Raw genomic sequence first — 19,290 nt, forward strand, 5'->3', positions numbered from 1 at the left:
GAACAGTAAAAATGGGACATTCCCATGTCTACATTGCACGCACTGTTCCAATGTACTCAAAGGCGATCACATTTTTCATCCACATCGAGACACACCATATAAAATTAAAGGCTATTACACATGTGATAGATTCAATGTAATATGTGCACTGAAATGCCCACGTGGATTACTTTTCATAGGTGAGACCTCTCAACGGATGAAAGACCGTTTAAGTACACATAAGTCGACCATTCATTGCAAAAACGTACTCCTCCCAGTACGTCACCATTTTCATGAAAAAGGACACAGTATAGCCCAATTACTCTTCTGGATCTTGGAACAGGTTAGATATCCAAGATGTGGTGGTGATATCAAAAAGCTTTTCCACTATCGTGAAGCATACTGGATTCACACATTAAATGGGTACTCAGAAAGTTAAACAGATTTGTAAATTAAAAAGAAAAAAGGGGTGTATGTGCAGCTCACAATAACAGTACACACTGAGGTCAAGCTAGGGCATGCAACTATACCTTAATTGCACAAAAAGACAAGCCAATAGAAAAAAGTTGCCCGGACCTTCTAAGTGAGTAAATAATGGTATTGATATTAAATGAAATATTAAATGAATGATTGTCTGGATCGTGCTTCAATGGTAATAGTATAAACAATTTAATAAGATAGGATAAATAGACTGTAGTTAGTTACTTCTCACAGGGCCCATGTGAGAAGAACATATACAATAAAAACAACCTTTAGGTGATAATGTACATGAAAAATGTAAAATGGCAATAATACCAAAAATTAAGATAATATTAATGGCATAATAATATCACTGGCATATAGTGAGTGCAGCTGGTATTTAACCGCTAATATCTAGGCACCCACTGCGCAATATGTTCAACAATTTTATGACAGTTTCAAATGAGTGTTACCGGTCCTTTAGGCAGCAGCCTGGGCAAAAGGCGCTGCTTTCACAGTGTGTAGATGGTGCCGGTACACTGCGTCCTCTGTGCAACGTTCCAGATGGTGTTGGTAAAGTCCAGTAAGGTCCTGGTGAGAGCAGAGGCGATTGGCGCTGGCAGGCGCCGGTGGTCGCAGATCGCCGGGAGGACGTTGGCGCTGGCAGGCGCTAGAGATGGTAAGTCCTCACCGCTGGTTAGATGGAATCAGGGCCATACACTGGATACGAGGAGCTCACCTTGTGTTGTCGGCGTGTGACGTCAGCTGCTGCTGGAGCCGAATTCGTTGCACTGGAGGTAGTTGGCAATAGTGGACCGGACTGATATCGGACTGGATGTCCTGATGGTCTTAGTGGTTTAAAAGCGATAAACCAGCCTTGGTGGATATGCACAATATATAAAATAAATATGCCAGTGATCATGTCCAAGTGGACTAGACGCGTTTCAGGGTTATTTAATGTAACCCTTTCCTCAGTAGTCATATGGTTGTCATAAACTATTTCCTTTTTTATAGGAGCACAAATCCCGCCCGTTGACTCATTTCTGGGTGTTAATGAAAACAGTGGATGGAGTCTACGGATAGGTTCCCTAGAGAGCAATACTATGTAAAAATGGGTATAAGGAAGCTGTGTGAATACTGTTAGAGATATAATGTTGCGTTTTTATAAACAATTATTTTGTAATAAATGTGGAAACAAGAAATTAGTGTTCAATAAAAAATAAATATTTTTAGCAAATTCATTTTGAACATAGGGGTAAAATGACACTTAAGAAAGAGATATAAATTAAAATTAGAAGACGAATATCAATGTGAATTCTGTAGAATGAGAAATATAATAAAAATATAATAAAATGGGAGATAAAAATATGAATGAGCAATGAGAAAAGTAAATGAAAAAATGAATGAAAAAAGGAATTGAAAAATAAGAATAAAAATAAGAATACAACTGATGAATAGATAGATAAAAATAAAAATAAAAAAAGAAGAAAAGTAAAATGAAAATAAGAATAAAAATAAAAATAATAGTAATAATGAAAATAAAGATAATAATAGAAATATAAATAAATAAAAATAAAAATAAATATAAAAATAAAAATAAATAAAAATATATAAAAAATAAATAGAAATAAAAATGAAAATAAATAGAAAAATGAATAAAAATACAAATGCAATTACAAGTACAAATAAACATAAAAATAAAAATATATATAAAGAAGAAAAATAGGAAGTGTTGCATTTGTAGGAGATGGTGTCAAACCACGGGGCACCCCCCCCCTAGATTAAACAGGGGTGTCCACATGGGTCTCCTACAAAAGTGCATCTCCTACAAAAATCCAAAGAGTTCAAAGTTGGAGTTGAGCCCGCCTGGTTCTAATGTTGCAAATTCAAAGATTTTTTTGCTTTCAGCCTTAGACATTTTGAGTAAAAAACTTCCTCCTCGCCAGTCTTTTTTGACTAGCTGGAGACCAGTGAAGGAGAGAGAAGACAGATCACTATTGTGAACTGTAGCAAAATGGGCCGAGAGTGGATGTTTCAAATTTTTATTTTTAATGTTGTTTAAATGTTCTGCTATACTCATTTTAAGGGCCCTCTTTGTTCGACCAATATATTGCTTTTTGCATCCACATTCTATGATGTATAGAACCCCCTTTGAATTACAAGTGATCAAATCTTGGATTTTCCATTTGAAAGAGTTGGTTTGAGAACAGATCTGTGTGATTTTTTTAGGGCCTTTAGTTTTTATGCAGTTAGCACATATCCCACACCTAATGAATCCTTTTGTGCTTAGCCACGAATTAGTCTGTTTAGATACAGGTGGTTTGATTGATGGCGCTATGGTGAGACCTAGATTTGGAGCCCGAGTGTAGACTATTGGGGGGCGTGATGGCAATAATAGACCCACCTCTCTATCCTGCTGTAGCAAATGCCAATGTTTTTTTATAATACCTTCTACTTTTCTATATGATTTGTTGAAAGGAATCACCAACTTTCCTCCAAAATTTTCAGTGCTATCATCTCGCTCTTTTGGTGTAAAAAAAGTAGTCCTATCTAGTGACTTAATATATTCCAGAGATTGTTCAAGTAGCTGATCAGGATAGTCATTATCTTTGAATTGAGTAGTGAGTGACTGTGCTTCTTGTAAAAATTGTTCATCTAAAGTGCAATTTCTTTTTAACCTTCTATATTGTCCTTTTGGGACGTTAGTCAGCCACCTGGGTAAATGACAGCTAGAGTAGCCTATAAATCCATTCTTAGCTGTTGGTTTATAATATGTCTTACATATAAGACTATCCTGATCAGCACTGACAACAATATCAAGAAAATTTATACTAACTTTGCTGATAGTAGATGTGAATTGAAGATTGTGATCATTAATGTTTAAATCAAATATAAAGTGCTCCAAATCAACTGTGTCCCCTTCCCAAATTAAAATAATGTCATCTATATACTGCTTCCAGAGCACCAGGCCTGCGCCAAGCCTCGGCAAGATGTTGTTCTCCTCCCATGCCGCCATAAATAGATTTGCGTAGCTTGGCGCGAACCTGGTGCCCATCGCGGTACCGATTAACTGTAAATAAAAATCCCCTCCAAAATAAAAATAATTGTGAGTTAAGATGAAACGAATGGCTGCAGTGATAAAATTAATTTGTGATGGTTCAATGTGTCCCTGTAGAAGAAATTGAGTGACAGCCGCTATCCCTAAATCGTGCTTGATAATAGTGTACAATGATGAAACATCTAAAGTGGCTAAGATGTGTTTATCAGACCACTTAAATTTTTCAATGATTTCAATGATCTGGGTGGTATCCTTTAGGTACGTATGTGTTTTCTGTACAAATGGTTGGAGAAACCTATCAACGTACTGGGACAGGCTCGAAGTAATCGAGCCTATCCCAGACACGATAGGTCTACCTGGAGGATCATCCATAGATTTGTGTGTCTTCGGAAGACAATAAAATATTGGTATCCGATCGGGAGTCCCAAGGATAAATTGGTGTTCTTTTTCATTCAAAATTTCCTCCTCTACTGCCTCTTTACATAATTGCTGTAACTGTTGACTATATTCTTGGGTGGGATCTACCTTTAGTTTGCAATAGGTAGCTGTATCTCCCAGCTGCCTATTACATTCTTGTATATAATTGGTAGTATTTAGAATGACAATTCCGCCCCCCTTATCAGCGGGGCGGATCGTGATTCCCTCCAATGCTTGGAGTTCTTTTATGGCCAATCTTTCTTTATGTGAAATATTATCTTTTGGATGCCTAGTACCTTGGATACCCCTCAGATCTTTTTCAACCAATTTTTTAAAAGTAGTAATATCAGGACCCATTACATGTTTCGGATAAAACCATGATTTTGGTCTACATTCAGTATGTATATATTTTGTTTCTCCTATTGTACGTTCCAACTGAGTTTTTAAAAAATGTTTTTTTAGGCAAATGTTGCGAATGAACTTCTCTAAACCAACATATGTTTGAAATTTGTCTAATGTATGTGATGGAGCATACTTCAAACCTTTATTTAAAAGTTTCTCCTGAGCTGGTGTCAATTTGTGGTTACTTAGATTTATAATGGGTGTGTTCCCTAATGTGGTTTGACTAATTTCTGTGGGGGTTGTGTTATGTGGTCGAGCTCGATATCTTCTGCGTAACCTCTTTTTTTGTTTGGTGTCCCTAATAGATGTTGTGTGAGGGGAGCTGAATGTATCTCCGCTGATACTGTCTGGGTTTTCTGTGGCACTCTGATTGGTGGAATTTCTCTGTTTGTCGTCTGATTTTTGTAATATTTTGACTGATACTTGTTTTGGTAGGGTTGATTTTTGTAATAGTTGGGACGAAAGTTGTATGGACTGTTTCTGTACCCTAAGTGTGGTCTGTAATTGTTTCTTTGGGGAGAGTTTCTGTATTGAGTATCTTCCCTCACTAAGACCATCAGGACATCCAGTCCGATATCAGTCCGGTCCACTATTGCCAACTACCTCCAGTGCAACGAATTCGGCTCCAGCAGCAGCTGACGTCACACGCCGACAACACGAGGTGAGCTCCTCGTATCCAGTGTATGGCCCTGATTCCATCTAACCAGCGGTGAGGACTTACCATCTCTAGCGCCTGCCAGCGCCAACGTCCTCCCGGCGATCTGCGACCACCGGCGCCTGCCAGCGCCAATCGCCTCCGCTCTCACCAGGACCTTACTGGACTTTACCAACACCATCTGGAACGTTGCACAGAGGACGCAGTGTACCGGCACCATCTACACACTGTGAAAGCAACACACTGTGAAAGCAGCGCCTTTTGCCCAGGCTGCTGCCTAAAGGACCGGTAACACTCATTTGAAACTGTCATAAAATTGATGAACATATTGCGCAGTGGGTGCCTAGATATTAGCGGTTAAATACCAGCTGCACTCACTATATGCCAGTGATATTATTATGCCATTAATATTATCTTAATTTTTGGTATTATTGCCATTTTACATTTTTCATGTACATTATCACCTAAAGGTTGTTTTTATTGTATATGTTCTTCTCACATGGGCCCTGTGAGAAGTAACTAACTACAGTCTATTTATCCTATCTTATTAAATTGTTTATACTATTACCATTGAAGCACGATCCAGACAATCATTCATTTAATATTTCATTTAATATCCATACCATTATTTACTCACTTAGAAGGTCCGGGCAACTTTTTTCTATTGGCTTGTTTTTTTGTGCAATTAGGGTATAGTTGCATGCCCTAGCTTGACCTCAGTGTGTACTGTTATTGTGAGCTGCACATACACCCCTTTTTTCTTTTTATTTTAGTTACTATACCTATTGTGAACGTGCTCCAATTATAATTTATAGTTTTTAAATATGAATATTTGGTTACACCTAGAGAGCAAAAAACAATCCATTGAGAAGTATAAATTCAATAATTCACAACATGATTTACCTATTGAACAGAATAATTTAGCATTAATCCAAGCGTTCAGAAAGTTGGAGGCAGTCATGGCCAAAAGGTTAAGAAACCAGTGGAAAATTAAAAGTCTATCCCACCTATTGGAGATTGACATTATCCCTAAGGGATTAAGCTTATTTAAAACCCCCGCTGGAGACTTAGAAGAGAGAGACATTTAACCACAAGTGGAACAAAACACTTAAGGAGTACTCTAGAGGTTTGGTCCAACTGGTCATAGAAAGAAGACAGGAACTACTAAATACCTGTGATACCCAGATTAACCTACTCAAAGTTGAGATAGACAAGTTCGACCAAAACTCTGAATACCTCAAACAACAAGAAGAGATTTGCAATAAATTAGATAAATTGGAGGTGGAGATAATCAATAGAAAAAATAAGAAATTATTGTGGCAATCTCAAAAACAAAAACATACAGTAACTGTACAAGATAATCCTAATCAGTACGCCATATCAACCCAGAACCATTTCGCTCCTCTGACAGAAACTAATGATTTTTTAGAGGTAAGCCACAATCACAAGAAACCCCACTATGTGAGGGAAGATACTCAATACAGAAACTCTCCCCAAAGAAACAATTACAGACCACACTTAGGGTACAGAAACAGTCCATACAACTTTCGTCCCAACTATTACAAAAATCAACCCTACCAAAACAAGTATCAGTCAAAATATTACAAAAATCAGACGACAAACAGAGAAATTCCACCAATCAGAGTGCCACAGAAAACCCAGACAGTATCAGCGGAGATACATTCAGCTCCCCTCACACAACATCTATTAGGGACACCAAACAAAAAAAGAGGTTACGCAGAAGATATCGAGCTCGACCACATAACACAACCCCCACAGAAATTAGTCAAACCACATTAGGGAACACACCCATTATAAATCTAAGTAACCACAAATTGACACCAGCTCAGGAGAAACTTTTAAATAAAGGTTTGAAGTATGCTCCATCACATACATTAGACAAATTTCAAACATATGTTGGATTAGAGAAGTTCATTCGCAACATTTGCCTAAAAAAACATTTTTTTAAAACTCAGTTGGAACGTAAAATAGGAGAAACAAAATATATACATACTGAATGTAGACCAAAATCATGGTTTTATCCGAAACATTTAATGGGTCCTGATATTACTACTTTTAAAAAATTGGTTGAAAAAGATCTGAGGGGTATCCAAGGTACTAGGCATCCAAAAGATAATATTTCACATAAAGAAAGATTGGCCATAAAAGAACTCCAAGCATTGGAGGGAATCACGATCCGCCCCGCTGATAAGGGGGGCGGAATTGTCATTCTAAATATTACCAATTATATACAAGAATGTAATAGGCAGCTGGGAGATACAGCTACCTATTGCAAACTAAAGGTAGATCCCACCCAAGAATATAGTCAACAGTTACAGCAATTATGTAAAGAGGCAGTAGAGGAGGAAATTTTGAATGAAAAAGAACACCAATTTATCCTTGGGACTCCCGATCGGATACCAATATTTTATTGTCTTCCGAAGACACACAAATCTATGGATGATCCTCCAGGTAGACCTATCGTGTCTGGGATAGGCTCGATTACTTCGAGCCTGTCCCAGTACGTTGATAGGTTTCTCCAACCATTTGTACAGAAAACACATACGTACCTAAAGGATACCACCCAGATCATTGAAATCATTGAAAAATTTAAGTGGTCTGATAAACACATCTTAGCCACTTTAGATGTTTCATCATTGTACACTATTATCAAGCACGATTTAGGGATAGCGGCTGTCACTCATTTTCTTCAACAGGGACACATTGAACCATCACAAATTAATTTTATCACTGCAGCCATTCGTTTCATCTTAACTCACAATTTTTTTATTTTGGAGGGGATTTTTATTTACAGTTAATCGGTACCGCGATGGGCACCAGGTTCGCGCCAAGCTACGCAAATCTATTTATGGCGGCATGGGAGGAGAACAACATCTTGCCGAGGCTTGGCGCAGGCCTGGTGCTCTGGAAGCGGTATATAGATGACATTATTTTAATTTGGGAAGGGGACACAGTTGATTTGGAGCACTTTATATTTGATTTACACATTAATGATCACAATCTTCAATTCACATCTACTATCAGCAAAGTTAGTATAAATTTTCTTGATATTGTTGTCAGTGCTGATCAGGATAGTCTTATATGTAAGACATATTATAAACCAACAGCTAAGAATGGATTTATAGGCTACTCTAGCTGTCATTTACCCAGGTGGCTGACTAACGTCCCAAAAGGACAATATAGAAGGTTAAAAAGAAATTGCACTTTAGATGAACAATTTTTACAAGAAGCACAGTCACTCACTACTCAATTCAAAGATAAGGACTATCCTGATCAGCTACTTGAACAATCTCTGGAATATATTAAGTCACTAGATAGGACTACTTTTTTTACACCAAAAGAGCGAGATGATAGCACTGAAAATTTTGGAGGAAAGTTGGTGATTCCTTTCAACAAATCATATAGAAAAGTAGAAGGTATTATAAAAAAACATTGGCATTTGCTACAGCAGGATAGAGAGGTGGGTCTATTATTGCCATCACGCCCCCCAATAGTCTACACTCGGGCTCCAAATCTAGGTCTCACCATAGCGCCATCAATCAAACCACCTGTATCTAAACAGACTAATTCGTGGCTAAGCACAAAAGGATTCATTAGGTGTGGGATATGTGCTAACTGCATAAAAACTAAAGGCCCTAAAAAAAATCACACAGATCTGTTCTCAAACCAAGTCTTTCAAATGGAAAATCCAAGATTTGATCACTTGTAATTCAAAGGGGGTTCTATACATCATAGAATGTGGATGCAAAAAGCAATATATTGGTCGAACAAAGAGGGCCCTTAAAATGAGTATAGCAGAACATTTAAACAACATTAAAAATAAAAATTTGAAACATCCACTCTCGGCCCATTTTGCTACAGTTCACAATAGTGATCTGTCTTCTCTCTCCTTCACTGGTCTCCAGCTAGTCAAAAAAGACTGGCGAGGAGGAAGTTTTTTACTCAAAATGTCTAAGGCTGAAAGCAAAAAAATCTTTCAATTTGCAACATTAGAACCAGGCGGGCTCAACTCCAACTTTGAACTCTTTGGATTTTTGTAGGAGATGCACTTGACCCATGTGGACACCCCTGTTTAATCTAGGGGGGGGTGCCCCGTGGTTTGACACCATCTCCTACAAATGCAACACTTCCTATTTTTCTTCTTTATATATATTTTTATTTTTATGTTTATTTGTACTTGTAATTGCATTTGTATTTTTATTCATTTTTCTATTTATTTTCATTTTTATTTCTATTTATTTTTTATATATTTTTATTTATTTTTATTTTTATATTTATTTTTATTTATTTATATTTCTATTATTATCTTTATTTTCATTATTACTATTATTTGTATTTTTATTCTTATTTTCATTTTACTTTTCTTCTTTTTTTATTTTTATTTTTATTTTTATCTATCTATTCATCAGTTGTATTCTTATTTTTATTCTTATTTTTCAATTCCTTTTTTCATTCATTTTTTCATTTACTTTTCTCATTGCTCATTCATATTTTTATCTCCCATTTTATTATATTTTTATTATATTTCTCATTCTACAGAATTCCCATTGATATTCGTCTTCTAATTTTAATTTATATCTTTCTTAAGTGTCATTTTACCCCTATGTTCAAAATGAATTTGCTAAAAATATTTATTTTTTATTGAACACTAATTTCTTGTTTCCACATTTATTACAAAATAATTGTTTATAAAAACGCAACATTATATCTCTAACAGTATTCACACAGCTTCCTTATACCCATTTTTACATAGTATTGCTCTCTAGGGAACCTATCCGTAGACTCCATCCACTGTTTTCATTAACACCCAGAAATGAGTCAACGGGCGGGATTTGTGCTCCTATAAAAAAGGAAATAGTTTATGACAACCATATGACTACTGAGGAAAGGGTTACATTAAATAACCCTGAAACGCGTCTAGTCCACTTGGACATGATCACTGGCATATTTATTTTATATATTGTGCATATCCACCAAGGCTGGTTTATCGCTTTTAAACCACTAAGACCATCAGGACATCCAGTCCGATATCAGTCCGGTCCACTATTGCCAACTACCTCCAGTGCAACGAATTCGGCTCCAGCAGCAGCTGACGTCACACGCCGACAACACGAGGTGAGCTCCTCATATCCAGTGTATGGCCCTGATTCCATCTAACCAGCGGTGAGGACTTACCATCTCTAGCGCCTGCCAGCGCCAACGTCCTCCCGGCGATCTGCGACCACCGGCGCCTGCCAGCGCCAATCGCCTCCGCTCTCACTAGGACCTTACTGGACTTTACCAACACCATTTGGAACGTTGCACAGAGGATGCAGTGTACCGGCACCATCTACACACTGTGAAAGCAGCGCCTTTTGCCCAGGCTGCTGCCTAAAGGACCGGTAACACTCATTTGAAACTGTCATAAAATTGTTGAACATATTGCGCAGTGGGTGCCTAGATATTAGCGGTTAAATACCAGCTGCACTCACTATGTGCCAGTGATATTATTATGCCATTAATATTATCTTAACTTTTGGTATTATTGCCATTTTACATTTTTCATGTACATTATCACCTAAAGGTTGTTTTTATTGTATATGTTCTTCTCACATGGGCCCTGTGAGAAGTAACTAACTACAGTCTATTTATCCTATCTTATTAAATTGTTTATACTATTACCATTGAAGCACGATCCAGACAATCATTCATTTAATATTTCATTTAATATCAATACTATTATTTACTCACTTAGAAGGTCCGGGCAACTTTTTTCTATAGATTTGTAAATTAATTCTATTAAAAATCTTAATCCTTCCAGGACTTATTAGCTGCTGAATACTACAGAGGAAATTCTTTTATTTTTGGAACACAGTGCTCTCTGCTGACATCACAAGCACAGTGCTCTCTGCTGACATCTCTGTCCATTTTAGGAACTGTCCAGAGCAGCATATGTTTTCTATGGGGATTTTCTCCCACTCTGGACAGTTTTTAAAATGAACAGAGATGTCAGCAGAGAGCACTGTGCTCGTGATTCAGCAGAGAGCTCTGTGTTCTAAAAAGAAAATAATTTCCTCTGTAGTATTCAGCAGCTAATAAGTACAGGAAGGATTAAGATTTTTTAATGGAAGTAATTTACAAATCTGTTTAACTTTCTGGCACCAGTTGATTTAAAAAAAAAAAAAAAAAAGGTTTCCACCGGAGTACCCCTTTAACCCCTTAAGGACTCAGCCCATTTTGGCCTTAAGGACTCAGACAATTAAATTTTTACGTTTTCATTTTTTCCTCCTCGCCTTCTAAAAATCATAACTCTTATATTTTCATCCACAGACTAGTATGAGGGCTTGTTTTTTGTGCGACGAGTTGTCCTTTGTAATGACATAACTCATTATATCATAAAATGTATGGCGCAACCAAAAAACACTATTTTTGTGGGGAAATTAAAACGAAAAACGCAATTTTGCTAATTTTGGAAGGTTTCGTTTTCACGCCGTACAATTTATGGTAAAAATGTCGTGTGTTCTTTATTCTGAGGGTCAATACGATTAAAATGATACCCATTATTACATACTTTTCTATTATTGTTGCGCTTAAAAAAAATCACAAACTTTTTAACCAAATTAGTACGTTTATAATCCCTTTATTTTGATGACCTCTAACTTTTTTATTTTTCCGTATAAGCGGCGGTATGAGGGCTCATTTTTTGCGCCATGATCTGTACTTTTTGTTGATACCACATTTGCATATAAAAAACTTTTAATACATTTTTTATAAAAAATTTTTAATAAAATGTATTAAAAAAGTAGGAATTTTGGCCTTTTTTTTTTTTTTTTCGTTCACGCCGTTCACCGTACGGGATCATTAACATTTAATTTTAATAGTTTGGACATTTACGCACGCGGTGATACCAAATATGTGTATAAAAAATTTTTTTATGCTTTTTGGGGGTAAAGTAGGAAAAAACGGACGTTTTACTTTTTTATTGGGGAGGGGATTTTTCACTTTTTTTTTACTTTTACTTTTACATTTTTTTACATTTTTTTTTACACTTGAATAGTCCCCATAGGGGAATACCATGATTGCTAATACTGATCTGTTCTATGTATAGGACATAGAACAGATCAGTGTTTTCGGTCATCTTCTGCTCTGGTCTGCTCGATCACAGACCAGAGCAGGAGACGCCGGGAGACAGACGGAGGAAGGAGAGGGGACCTCCGTGCGGCGTTCTGAATGATAGGATCCCCGCAGCAGCGCTGCGGGCGATCCGATCATTCATTCAAATCGCGCACTGCGGCAGAAGCCGGGATCTTTATTAATATAAAGTATGCTTGTTTATTTATCATCTTTTCACTTTCCTTACAGAGCCAGCAGAGACCCTCTTGAAAGTTCAGCATTTTGAAATCCTATTTGTGAGATTTATGCTATATAATATATATTTGATTACACAGCAGATGTAAATTTATGTTATTTTATACTTATATTGTTTGGATTTAACTGTATGAGGTCCATTCCGCTATGTTCATTATCATGTTATGTTACGCCCCTTTTTTGTGATGCTTAAATTATGCCATTTCCATTGTGAATACTAGCTGTTGAAAGGCTCAGGTGTGAGCCAATACGCGTGCAGTAATGCCCAGCAAAGCTAAGCTGAATAAACCCTTTTCAAGAAAACTACAGTATGCCGAGACTCTTTCCTTGGATTGCACACATTCAAGGCACCCAGTGCCAGAGGCAGCAAAACAACCAGAAAACATCATTGACCCTCCACCATTTTTCACTGTAGGTACTGTGGTCTTTTCTTTGTAGGCCTCATTCTGTTTTCGGTAAACAGTAGAATGATGTGCTTCATCAAAAAGCTCTATCTTGGTCTCATTTGTCCACAAGACGTTTTCCCAGAAGGATTTTGGCTTACTCAAGTTCATTTTGGCAAAATTTAGCCTTGCTTTTTTATGTCTCTGTATCAGCAGTGGGGTCCTCCTGGGTCTCCTGCCATAGCGTTTCATTTCATTTAAATGTCGACAGATAGTTCGTGCTGACACTGATGCTCCCTGAGTCCGCAGGACAGCTTGGATATCTTTGGAACTTGTTTGGGGCTGCTTATCCACCATCCGGACTATCCTGCATTGACACCTTTCATCTATTTTTCTCTTCCGTCCACGCCCAGGGAGAGTAGCTACAGTGCCATTAGTTGCAAACTTCTTGATAATGTTGCGCACTGTGGACAAAGGCAAAGCTAGATCTCTTGAGATGGACTTGTAACCTTGAGATTGTTGATATTTTTCCACAATTTTGGTTCTCAAGTCCTCGGACAGTTCTCTTCTCCTCTTTCTGTTGTCCATGCTTAGTGTGGCACACACAATGTAAATACTAAGTGAACTTCTCTCCTTTTTATCTGCTTTCAGTGTGATTACTTGCCCCACGTGAGTTTAAAGGAGCATCACATGCTTGAAACAATCTTATTTTTCCACAATTTTGAAAGGGTGGCAATAATTTAGTCCAGACCATTTTTGGAGTTTGGTGTGACATTATGTCCAATTTGCTTTTTTCCTCCCTTTTTTTTGTTTAGTTCCAATACACACAAAGGGAATAAACATGTGCATAGCAAAACATGTGTTACTGCAATCCTTTTCTGTGAGAAATACTACATTTATTTCAAGGGTGCCAACATTTACGGCCATGACTGTATTTGCCTTGTTTTTGTGTGCTTTACAGACGTTGTGCTGTTTTATGCCACATTGATCCCGTATGGCTACTCTGCACTTTACACTGTACTTGATACTGAAGTGCACTTTATTACCTGGCTGTGAGAAAGTTTGTCCACACACTTGTACTATTATATTGCATTGTAAGGAACATTGTATGTTGGAGGAGCCTCTCTAGCCTAGTATCTCTCTACTCAGAGAGGTAGTCCGTATGATTGATAGAGTGGGTTGCGGCCGTAACAAAGATATATTGTTTTCAACACAGGGTGTCTCCAGTTGTTTCACCACTACAACTCCCAGCATGCCCTGACAGCCAAAAGATGTCAGGGCAAGCTGGGAGTTGTAGTGGTGAAACAGCTGGAGGCACCCTGTATAGATGAACTAAGGGCAGAAGTCGGCCCCCCCAGCAGGCATCAGTGACGTTGTGCCTGCTGGGGAAGTCTGCCTGGTAAGGGAGCACACTACCAGGCAGACAAAAAGGCATTTTTAATGTAATGGAAAAAAAAAGGATGGTGGGAGCTACTCTCTATAGATACTTAGAGGAGAAGTTGTCCAAGAGCCTATAGCACATTTAGGACTTTCCATGTCTTCAGACAAGGTCTAGAAATGTCATGTCTGCCACGTCACAGATTTATCGAAACAATCTGCACCCCACAGTGGGCAGTGAATCTCAGCTACAATTTGTACATTTATTTTACATTCAATACACTATTGAGTACACGTCAATGAAAATACCTAGAAATAGTATATTCACTTCAGAATGGCTAGGGGAGAGCATAGCTTGTTATACGAACCCCACATTCCCTATCTTGTACACCCAAGGGGCACCTCCTCACTTCAGCCATTGTTTTGTCTTTAACTTTTTAAGAGACTGTAGCTCTATCTGCTGTGGAAGATTGTTTTACAAGTTAAAGACCATGTTAGGCTACATTCACACTGCCATTTGTGAAGCCTGTTATTTTAAGATCGTGAATAGCAGGAGAAAAAATAGTGCTTGCACCGTCATTTTCTCCCGCTATTCTCTCTCTGAAAACAGCGGCGCCCGACAGACCCCATTTACTATAGGGTCCATCGGGACCGTTATGACCCGTCACAATGACGGCCGTCAAACTCCCCAAAAAATTAAAATAAAAGAATTTGACGGCCATTATTGACTTGGCATAACGGTAGTGTGAAAGGGGCCTTACTCTTTCTTTTCCTTGTGATTGACGGATTAACCATTAAGAGCACCCTACTTTCCTCCCACTGGACACTACACAGGGTGTGCCCAGGGAAACAATACACCATCTGTACTGACTGCACCCACCCGTCACTGTGCCCAGTCAGCCCACTGGCTCTGTCTCATGCGACACAACCTCTAGGTCACCGCACATGATGCTGCCTTAATTAATACTACCATAGACTGTGCCACTTCAACTAATTACTATAATATACACAATTTACCCTATATAACAGGTGGCAACAGCTAATAGAGGTTAATATCATGTGCTATATTGTGCCTGGATGTCTGCTGGCACATCTATAAATGTGGGGGGAAAAAACTTTTATAAATGTCATACACAGTATGTAAATGAGGCTCAATAGTTAGCAGGCATGGTCAAGTAGTCACCAACAACCTTCTGAAGTAGTCACGGCACGCCAGGCTGTAATCACGCCTATTTAGGTTCTAATCATGCCTATCCAGCAATGACATCCGGCCCTGACTGAGTTGCTCAAGCATACCATTGATGCTATCCAGGAGGGGGAAAGAGTGTGTACTTGAATTCCCCAAAGGTGAAGTAAGTCCTCAATGAATCTGAAGAAGATTGGTGCAAGATTTGATAGAACTGCCCTTTGACCACTCGTTATTGTTTTTTTCTATATTTGTTTTGGGTTATATGGCCGGTCTGATACATTTCTTTTCAGGAGATGAACTTGTGATCTCTGCAAGCCACAGCAGATGATGGGACGCAATATTGTCATCCACTATATGCTATCTTGGCCCTAAGTTGTTGTAGCAGGACAGTGGTGATCCACTACTGCTCCCCCACTTTCACTGGATGAGTCTATTATTTATTTTTTGAACATTAGGTGTATGGTGATTGGGTTAAAGTGTGGCCTGTTTTTATAGATACAGATTTTTTTTTCTTTATAAAGAGTGGCCAAAGTCTCAGTGAGCAAAATCTGCAACAGAGCCCCATGTGCCAATTCTAATGCTTGTCTGGAGTGAGGCTCATGTATGCCCCACCTACATTTATTGTACAAGGTATATAACACCCCAAAGTTTATGCATAATATTAATGCTAGAAATTCATTATTGTGCTCTCACTGCAAAATTTACCTGGGAATGTGAAGTGCTGGTAAACTCACATACAGTTTCTCCCATAAGTAAGTAGACCCCTCACATTTTTGTAAATATTTTATTATAACTTTTCGTGTGACAAACTGAAGAAATGACAATCAGCTACAATGTAAAGTAGTGAGTGCATAGTCTGTATAACAGGGTTTAATGTTGTGCCCCCTCAAAATAACTCAACACACAGCCACTAAAGCGTACCTGTCAGATCCCACAAAAAAAACTGTTATATGTTACTCAGTACCTAATCCTGATCATGTACATGCAATTTTATGTCTCTAACACCCATATTTCCCAAAAAAAAATAGCATATTTGGCAAAATAGCATAAATATCATGCTCATTGTCTTTTCAAACTCTTAGAGTGATGGGGAGTGTCCCTCTGTTGCCTGCACTGTGCATGACTCATCTTTCTCCCTCACTCTGCTGATACACTGCTCTTTGTAGCCCAGCTGATGGCCTCCTGTCTGCCTAGTACGGCAGCTTGTGAGGTCTAGCCATAGGCTGGATCGCACAGGCTGCATGTCAGTATAGTACTGACAGTTATACTGTGCTGCAGTACAGATGTACTTCTGCATAGTATAACCTGTAAAGAAAAATAGAAAAGTTTTAGTTTTTCAATAAAAACCTATATTATCACTCAAAAAAATAAAAAATAAAATAAACAACCAAACCTATACATAATAGGTATTGCCACAAAGTGCAAAAATCGCAAACAAAATAAGCCCTCCCACAATGGCGTTAGAAGAAAAATAAACAAGTCAACAAATATTTAACATTAATATAGAGTACAATATGTCATGAAAAAACTATCTCAGAATTGCATCGCTAAGTAAAAGTGTATCAGAGGTATTGCCACTTAAAGAGACACATGCCAGATTTGGAAAATGGGTTAATGTCTAAACCTTGGCAACAAAGGCTCTCTCTCATACCCTGCCTAAAGCGGCTCAAAACGGCTATTTACCCTTTAAAACTTGAAATCTGCTCACCACTAACGCACTCTGTGGCAAGAAAGGAACAGACCGCCACCACTTGTGCCAGGCTAAGTGCTCCCGGCCAGCAGAGACTTACTGCAGGACCTTGGCACCACGAGGGGACCGGCGCCATCTTGTCACTGCTCTGCGAGCTGCAGAACTCCCCGCTCCATACACCGCCAGTGCCTATCTGCACGGCAGCTGTATTGACAGTTACAAGTACCGGCATACAGCTCAAGGAAGCTGCACTCACCTGAGGTAGGACTGTGCCCCGTCATCCTTCCCAGCCCTCACCTCACTCCAGGAGCCATCTCTTGCCCGGCTCTCCCGCCACCCAGGGCATTGAAGGTCCGGTCCCTGCACCTCAAGGGGGGGTCTGGGCTCTCCCGTTCCTGGCTGACTCCGACATATGGGGCCATAACCATTGCGATCCCACAAACCTCTGCAGGGACCAATAGTGGGAGCGGAGTCCACACCTTGAGACGTGACCCTCATACCACCATACAGCAGGGGCCATTATAGCAATTATAGTAGCCATCTACCTCACAGACTACACTACAAGCAGCCAGATAAAAAGAAAGCTGTTTTCTGGTTTATGGCAAGACATTTAATTCTCCTGCTGCCTCTTGTCCTGTATCCAGAATTTATCCAGCTTAGTTTCGCACTGCTAAGTAATTTATATTTGTAACTGCTAATTACAGAGAACGCTGCACTATTCACTCTTGCCACAAGAGGGCAGCATTGCCCTATTGATATCTTCCTTCTCTGTAAATTGATGCTGGATTTTACTCTAAGCTGCAATTCAGCTGTGTTTTTTCATTTTTCATGCTTAAAGGAAGATATACAGTTCTTTCTACACTAATTAGTGTACTAAATTATGTTAACTGGATTCTCCAAAAGACAGCAACCTCTCAAATTAATGGAGTTTTACTCACGGAGAAACAAGTCTACTCCAACTCATCTGCCTGCTGAAGAAGCATTTTCTACCCCTACTAAATCTGCTGACTCCCCTGGAGAAGCTACCACTCTCGCTCATATTCGGAGTGCCTAAAAAATCCGGTTAAACTTCCAACTACTCCGACCTCATCTATCTTGTCAGCCACGATGTCTTTACAAGGTTCTGACAACAAATCCTCTGCGGATAAAGCTGAAACACCATCAAACATGGAATCCAGATCTCTCTACTAGGAGTTTAGGGAGTCTCTACAGCAAGATTTTATGTCCTCATTGAGTGCCTTAACCAAAGAAGTAAATCATGTAGCAAAGTGTACCGCTCACCTTGAGGATAAAATGGAGAAGTTCACGGTGGCCCACAATGCTCTAGTGGACAGCCAAAAGGAAACGATTGATGATGTGTTTTCCATACAATTCAAATTGGCAGACCTTGAAGACAGGTCCAGGAGAAATAATATAGGTTTCCGAGACATACTGGAGTCCGATTCCAGTTCGGACCTTAGAGACTTCCTCACGGACTATTTTTGTATTCTCCTCCCTCAAGCTGAACAGAGACATGCTAATTGACGGGGTTGACAGGGTCCACAGGCTCCCGAAGCCATCTCACCTTCTCCGGGAAATATCTAGAGATCTCTTGGCAAGGCTTCACTTTTATCATTTCAAAGAAGATGTCCTCAGGGCAGCCAAAAAACCTCCAACTACTCCAGAAAGATTTTCCAACATATCTCTTTTCGCTGATTTATCAGCAGCTACATTAAGGAGACGAAAAGCTTTTTCCAAGTCTACTGGGATCTTGAGAGAAGAAGGGATACCCTACCGTTGGGATTTCCCAGTAAAACTTCTGATGACTAAAAATGGAACCACTCATGCCTTTCTTACGCCTAAGGAAGCTCTTCATGCGATAAGCAAATGGTTCCCTCCCCTGGTTAAATCATCCATGCTGGACTCTCCCACAAAGAAACCTGCTATTCTGCACCAGGAATGGACCACTCAGGGAGTGATCTTGCCAAGATCTTCCACTTGAATTCACAATGGGTCCTAACCTTGCTCGGAATCTCCTACCTGAAAGACTTCTTTACCCTCAAAATTGCCTTTCATATCCTGATAGTTCAGGAACATCTTGTGTCCTGAGATGGCGACACTTTGTAGCACTTTCCTCGCAGTTTCCTAACTTTTCTCCATTCTGCATTCTTCTCTTCTACTTCAATTTTCACCTCTGTCTCTCTCTCTCTACTCCCCCCACTTCTACCTTCTTTTTCTTCTACTGCAGTCTTACCTCTAAAATGTTTTCCCTAACAAGAATTGCGGCTGTTTTCCTATGTTTGCATAGGATTCTATTAACAGGAAAGCAGACTC

The 19,290-nt window shown here is 38.9% G+C and overlaps 1 protein-coding gene across 1 annotated transcript in view; it reads left to right on the top strand.

Moving 5' to 3' along the window:
- AFG1L (AFG1 like ATPase) overlaps positions 1-12,619 on the top strand; it is a 198,610-nt gene extending 185,991 nt beyond the window's left edge. Inside the window, exon 15 of the transcript XR_008891304.1 lies at positions 12,333-12,619. The gene's annotated coding sequence lies outside the window, so the exon portion shown is untranslated. The remainder of the gene's footprint in view (positions 1-12,332) is intronic.
- Positions 12,620-19,290: the final 6,671 nt, after the last annotated feature.

This window comes from Hyla sarda, chromosome 3 (assembly GCF_029499605.1).
Source record: "Hyla sarda isolate aHylSar1 chromosome 3, aHylSar1.hap1, whole genome shotgun sequence".
NCBI classification, from domain to species: Eukaryota; Metazoa; Chordata; class Amphibia; order Anura; family Hylidae; genus Hyla; species Hyla sarda.